This window comes from Austrofundulus limnaeus, unplaced genomic scaffold (genome assembly GCF_001266775.1).
Source record: "Austrofundulus limnaeus strain Quisiro unplaced genomic scaffold, Austrofundulus_limnaeus-1.0 Scaffold749, whole genome shotgun sequence".
In the NCBI taxonomy this organism is placed as follows: domain Eukaryota; kingdom Metazoa; phylum Chordata; class Actinopteri; order Cyprinodontiformes; family Rivulidae; genus Austrofundulus; species Austrofundulus limnaeus.
In genome coordinates, this window is record NW_013953151.1 from 142,024 (window position 1) to 149,693 (window position 7,670).

General features: G+C 38.6%; 1 protein-coding gene across 1 annotated transcript in view; it reads right to left on the minus strand.

Moving 5' to 3' along the window:
* LOC106532311 (TRAF2 and NCK-interacting protein kinase) overlaps positions 1-7,670 on the minus strand; it is a gene marked incomplete at its 3' end in the record, with an annotated part of 119,761 nt that overhangs the window by 88,129 nt on the left and 23,962 nt on the right.

Sequence of the window (7,670 nt, forward strand, 5' to 3'; positions counted from 1 at the left end):
CCCTGAAGGTTAATCTTGGACAATATCTGATGATCGACTCTTTTAAATGAAACCAGAGGGCGTTGACAGAGAGGAGAAGGTAGAAATGACTCAGCCTGTAACTGAAAATATTGATAGAGGACCTCAGTTTAGCTTGTTTGTTGCGCTAGCGCCGAGCTAATACATATAAATTTAATATAGTGTTGGCACTAGCGCAAAGGTTAACAGGCTAAGCTGAGGTTCTTCTTCCATGAAGCAGCTCTGTTGTCCTCCATCTGTATTTTCAGTTACAGGCTGAGTCATTTCTACCTTCTCCTCTCTGTCAACGCCCTCTGGTTTCATTTAAAAGAGTCGATCATCAGATATTGTCCAAGATTAACCTTCAGGGTGGATACAGCTAACTAGCAGCCTCGCACTGATGACCTAGTTGATGTCATCATTTACCCAGAATGCTTTGCGTGTAAATAAATTAGTCCCGTCCGTGTAATATATTTTTAAACTTTTAGTTTAAAAATTATAAAAACTGAACATCCTACAGTATTTTTACAGTCTTTATTTTACACTTAAAATATATGTTTATTAAATAAAGTCTATTTTACAGTTAAAGTATATGTTTATCATATAAAGTCTGATGTTACAACTAATCAGGGATCCCTTTAAACAAAGATTGTCTTTGATCTAGGGTTACCAAATCAACTTAATGTGTGGCTTAATGATGTAATGTGTCAATTTTGACGTCACCACTTAATTTCTCTTTTTCCCCCAACATTTACGTCCACCTAAACAGGACTCAATCATGTTTCTGTTAGTTCCTGTTAGTTCCATGTCAGATGATGGACTAAAATGTAGAATTTAATCAACATCTTTCTTTCCTTACAACTTTTCAGCTGGTGATAGGCTCAGTAAACATAAGGATAAAGAAATATGAATGTAAACAAATATGCTGTTTTGATTATCAAATGTTTCTAAACATTTACCACTTCAGGAAAAAAACTGTTGAAGAAAATAATTTTTGAAAACTGAAAATTAGTACCATCCTACATCTATGTAACCACTACATACTATATGTATTTTATATGCTTCGTGTTTCTTATTTCTTCTATGTTTTTAATGATTAGGTCAAATGTGTCATTAAATGGTTTGATAACATATTGGGACAGCTTTTAAATTTATATTACTAATTTATTATAAAAATATGGTCACAGTCTGTTTGTGCTTGATGTATGTGTTTGGGAATGACTCAGCTATCACACCAAAGATTGTGTCACACACCTGAAATCAAAGGCTGTAATGAAATGAGTGGATATTAGCAGATTTTAGGATGCTAACGAGTATGTCAATGCCTGATCTGTCCCAGAAATGTGAACCATACAGTCAACTCCTTTGTGCATGTGCTAAGAGAATTACTTCCAGGAGGACTTTGCTAGTTTTTAGAAAGTAGCATTTTGCTACACCACTTGATGACACAACAAATTTGTTTTCTGTCTTTCATCTGCAATGTTTCATAGAAAACAGAACGTTTGCAATATAAGTGGATTTTTATTCCAGGAAAAAAATTAAACCAAAATGTCTACTATAAAAATAAAGGTCTTCTGTTGTCTGTGACAGGTGAAGTGTTTTTCAATAGCTGTGCTTCCAATGCAAATGTGCGCAAAACTTGGTCAATATTATGTTAATGTCGGAAAACATAGTTTCGCAATTGCGGTGTTTCCATTAAGTAAAAAATGCTATTAAAGTCACGCGTGAATATGTTTGTTCTCGCGTTAAGTCATTATAAACATGGCAGCCATGGATGTAAACACATAGCATTTTGCTACCACGACACTAGCGCTCATCATCAGCCATCAGAGGAGACGTCAGCATCTTATCGAGGCTTTCGAGTGACAAACCCCTTATACTTGGGAGCGGCTACGAATGCAGCATTTTTGGGAAATTGTAGTCGGTGAGTTTGTTACTTTCTTTTACAACTTCTTTGATTTCACTACTATGTCTACTTCCTGTTGTCTTCTTCGTCGTCATCTTTTTAGCCAATAGAAACAGCCGGTTGTTGATCACGTGACTCCCGTGATGCAAAAAAGTGTTTCCATTGCAGTTTTGCGAAACACACCAATTTCGATACCGCCGAAAAAGTAAGTAAGTAAGTAAAGTTTTATTTATATAGCGCCTTTCACAGAAATAAATTCACAAGTTGCTGTACATTCAGGGAAGGGGGCACAGTTAAGACCGGTCATGCAGCAACACAGTTGCGCTACCTTAACAACAGAACAACAGAAAAACTAAAAACCACAAAAAGGAGGATGAGGAAAAAAGCAAAAACATCATATTATATCAACACTGTGACACACTATGGTGTTTATGAAAAACCTCTGCATAGAGCAAGTTATTAACCAGTAAGTGAGTTTAGGGGGCCTCGAAGGATCCAGTCCCCAAAACCAGCGCAGCCATGGTCCAGAATATTGATGGTACTGTTCATTCTGTGCAGCCTTTAGCGTGCTCAGGAAACCAGATTAGACGGGTGAGAGAGGAGGGGGGAGGTTTGGGGCAGAGCCTTGTCGACGTAATCCAGCCAGGAAGAATTTAGTCAACAGCTCAAGGCCGTTGTCGGGGAGAGCCAGATTCTGTAATCAGTTGTTTTGGGATCAGAAGAGTCAGGCAGACGATAACAATTTTCCATCTGCTTTAGTATTCTGCTGGTACATCTCAAGGTGGCGAATCCAATCAGGCAAAAAGTGTGGGCAATTCCACCGAGCCAATCCATCAGCTTCTCCAAGATCAATTCCATCTGGCCAGCAAAGTCCAGGGACCACAGCCGGCCCGCGACCCTCAATAGAACCGCTTGCAGACCGAGTCCAGCTCGCTCAAGGCAAATGTCCGATTACTGATAGTATATAGCCATCCATCAAATTGGTCAGCCAGAAAATGAAAAGCCACCGACACTGTTTTGTAGAACACCAGGAGACCACCAACCCAATCTGTAGAATCCGGTGATCGGAGTCCAGATATACTGTATATCCAGAACAGAGAAGAACAGAGGTCCCTCCTTTGACATGTCCTCCCATGGAAGAAGAAAAAACTTTGTTCCAAAAGTTTTATTAAGAGACCAGCTAACCAAATCCATAAAACTAAAAATATCCATAATTTCTAGTTTCGGATGAAAAATGTAGAGAAGGTTCCAAGCAGCAAAGCAGGGAAGATAAGGAAGGGCAGGAGAGAAGGAAAAAGCGTCTTAATCCTCCGAGAGCAGAAACAAACAAAAGAAAAAAAAACAAAAAAAGAAAAAAAACACCTCATCCAAGCGCAAAAACCTTTTGCCGAAAATAGGAAGTTTTTTCGAAATTGACATTTCCATTGAGCTAATTTATTTTCGAAATTCTAATTTGCGCATTTTCATGGTCAATGGAAACACAGCTGAAACAACTCTCTCACACAAATGAAACAGTGCTAGAGAACACTGCAGTTTCCAAAATTAAACACCCACAGTTTTATACGTCATTGTTTCTGCTTTCTCAACCTAATGTCTGTTAATATTTGAAGGTATTTGTGCCGAGCGTAGCAACACAGACGTTGTTTAGTTAGGAATACAACAACAAACCAAACTGGTAGGTTGTTTTTGAGCAATAGTTGTGTAATAAACTGGAAAGATTAAATAAAATAAGCCTAGGTTTGACTTGCTGTTAGCCTAGCTTAAATACAGACCTCTGCCTTTTTCCATACTCCAGGCTCTTTGACTGGCATGGCTAATAAGGAAGTAACTACTGGTTACATACATTTACAGAAATGCCACTACAAAAACACCCAGACTATCCCTTTAGCCACTCCTATGGATGCACAGCTAAATTGGTATTGGTTCATCCAGTCAGCATTGAAACTGCAATGTCCCTCGAAGTAACTTCCTACGTCTTCTTGAGATGCGTGATCACCGTGAAGATTTCATGTCTTGCACTACCGACTTGGCTCTCCAAGTGTCCGTGCACTGCTTTGAAATGCTGTGCCAGGTTGTTTTAGGCTTGCTTCCAGACTAGCTAATAATTCATGCCTGCAGTCACTGGGTTGCCAAAGCAGAATTGGAAGCACCTCAAAAGAGCAAAAAATAAAATAAAATAAAATAAAATAAACCCACTGACCCCACAAATTCACACACCTCTCTGTCATTTGTTGCTACAGCTCTGACAATAGCTGGTATTCACCCATTTCTTCCTTCTCACCCTCTTTAACACTCCATCTTCTACTTTCTAACCAGCTCAAGTCTCCCTGGCTTCCTTTTTTATCTACACAGTTCTGTCGTTGCTGACAATTTCCAGGACAAGTGCCTCTTGCCAACATTCCTCAGGGAATGATTTCCCAAAACCTTTATTTTATTTTAGTTTTTGTACTAGTTTTTAATCATTACCATTATAGCACACAGGGCAAGTATGTGATTTTGGCCAGAAATGCCTTTAGAGATCTATCAAGAAATTCAAGGCCTTTAAATCACTCTCATTTTTATTTATTTTTTTATCAGACTCTTTTGTTTCACTTTCTGCACTTCTCATTCACGTCATGTCTGCGGATTTTCTGAAGCTCCCGGTGCTTCCACAGCACACAGAAAAAAATAACAGAATTATGTGGGAGGGAGTGCTTTTTGAACCTAAAGTAAAGTAATGCTACAGAGTACGTAAAAGGTTTTGAATGTATTTTTCATCTTAATAAAAGGAACTTTTGTTTTTCACTCCACGGTTTTTCTGCCTCCCTCTTTGTTTTTCTGTGTGTTGGTTTCCGTTGGTCTCAGCAGACCTGTCAACTAGTCAGCTTTTACTGAAGACGGGGGCCTTGTTGTGCTTTTCTTGTTCTCTTCTCTTCTTCCCTTTCCTGTATTTTTTTTCACCTTTCTTTTGTTGTGTTCTGTAAACACCGACCTGCATGCACTGACACCTAAACACACACAAACACATTCTCCCAGTGTGGCTCGAACATCCTCATGCCGTCTTGCTCGTGAATGCTATCAAAACCACAGTCATGCACGATTGCTGTGCCAAAAAACAAAACAAGAAAATACCCCTACATGACGGCTAGTCTTCAAACGCTCGAGCCTGGGTGGGCACAAAGTATGAAGTATAACTGAACCAAAATAGAAAGTCAGTCAATGTGCTGCACCCTGTGCAACTGTGTTGCTACTACGAGTACCTTTGGGTTTCTTTTTCAAAGAGTTTGTGCATGTGTGTGTATGGAGAGGGTGTTATTATGTATTTTCTAGACACATAGTTCGATTCTATACAACAGTCAAGTAACTATGTTAACTTCTGTTGTTATGAAAGTGCTTTTTATATCAAAAACAAATTTTACATTGCATCATCTAAACGAGGGGCTCATGGCACCACTCGCTGCTCGATGATGAAAGTGCTGTCACTAAAGTCTCCAAGAACACCGTCAAAGTCGCTAGATTTATTGCTTGTCACTTTTTGGGGAAAAATTGTTAGAGGAGTCTGAAAACTGGCTAAATCTAGCAAAAAAAGGTACTAAGTTACTGTTCGGGGTGCTGTGTGGGGCGAGAGCTTCACTGTAGAGACTGAGCTCCAGGGAGGAGCTACGTATGTAAAAACAGTGCTTTGTACCAGCAAGTGTTTAGGCAGCTCCACATGGCTACCAAAGGAAATTTGAGGATTTCTTAAAGGGGACCTATTATGCAAAATTCACTTTTTTTTACTAAATTTTGGGTATGTGTTTCTTAAAAAAACAGTCCTAGGACCAAAAAAATGCACCCAGGGGCATATTTACTGTAAGTAAATGTATTTTTAATGTATATTAACGACAAGTTTTATACTTCCGTCATTTTGTGATGTCACAAGCCATACGACAACCCACCAGAACCTGCGTTCAGCCCCTTACCTAGCAACCCCCGGGTGAGGCTCCACCTCCTCAGTATAAAAAGCCGTCACAGTTGTTGTTTAATGTGCAGCTCATCTAACAACAAGCCTCCAATAGGGCAATGGGTAGAGTGTTGGACCAGAGAGTGGGAGACCAGGGTTTGAGACCGGCACGGACAAATTTTAATTTTTTATTTTCATTCATTATGAACACGTTTTCTCACGTTTTCTCTCTATTGTTTAGCTTATTAAAGCTTTGTTAAAGCCTATTTGTTTGAACTTCTGACGTATTTTGACCGCTGCTGCTCCCTGCTCTGGTAACAGCATGCAGAGTGAGGGCAGAGCATTGTAGGGGGAGAAAAAAAAAGAAGCTGGGACCACGACTCTGCCTCTGGGTCTCATATGGTTGTACAACGGAGATTCTGCTATTATTAGCCATGCTAACGTAAACGCTGGCTTTGGAGGGCGGAGTTAACGTCAACAGATTTTTGGAGGGCGTTACCAACAGAGCTCATTAACATAAACAGCTCTTCTGAACAGAAGTCAGAGCAGACAGAACTAGAAAATGGGAAATTTTATTATCTGAGAATTATTTTGTGCATTAAATTGAATGAACATGGTCTGGATAGCCCACAGACATACTATAAAAATTTCTAGGACCCATAATTGGTCTCCTTTAAACACACATGAAGTCAAAGCAACAATCTGGGTATATGTTTGATGAGGGAATGACATCATAACATGATATACGGCTCTAAAAGTTCATTTTGCATAGTACCCCCACTTTAACTATTTATTTTTCTTCTTTTCTATATGAATCTCCTCTTAGAGAAATGTCAAAAATTCTGACAGCAACTCAAAGACACATAAGGAAGCAATTTGCTTTCATTTTTGTTTGTGTGAAACAGAAACAGTCAGACTGGTTCAGATTAGGAAATAAAAAGGCCTAGCATTCTGTGAGGGATTTAATATCACTTTTCCTTCATTGAGTTTTAGACTAATATTCTCTTGTGTTAAGAAATGACTGCCTTTTTAGTCAAACTTTGAAAGCAACATTATGAGAATCTGAATGCAGCATAGCAAGATGCCGTGATCAGAGTGGCGCATGTAATGTAAATGACTCTCAGCTACTCTAATATCAAAATTTATCTCAATTTATGGGAAACTGATCTAATTAGAGCAAACTTGTGTTGATTATTGGTGATTATCTGTGATGGCTCAATTTGACTTCAAATGTAATCAGATTTAATTATAGTATTTTTGTATTTGCTAATGTCTAGCTGTGTAAGCTGCCATTTGACATAAGTTGACTTCAAACATCAACCAGTTGTATATATTTGTAGGGGTCACCTCGAGTGAAGAAACAGGAGTTACTGCCTCAAAGCAGGTCTCGCACAGGCCTGAGAGCACACAAACTGGCAGGAACCGCTGAACTCTTATTTTAGGGCATGATGGGTCATTAAATGATTCATTTATTGTTTAACTAAGAATGTTTACGCATCTGTTAATCATAATAATGACATGTCACAAAGAATATAGAATCACTTCTATTCTTTTATCGTGCCTGAAAGAGAGTAATGAATCACAGAAAATCATCACCATGTTTTTCATTGTTTTTATAAATCACTGTTTTTATTTTACTGAAACATCAGTAATATAATTTTGAGTTTTCTTAAGAAAATCTTACATTTATCTGACACAAGTTCAGACTGATTATTTAAACAGAGTGTTAATTAATCATGATAAATGTTTCACAGTGGTTTATTTTACAGCCCAGCAAAAAGGAGCAGAGGAGATATTTTCATAATGTCTGGAAAGAAGCAGGGAAACGGCCTTCACTGATGACCT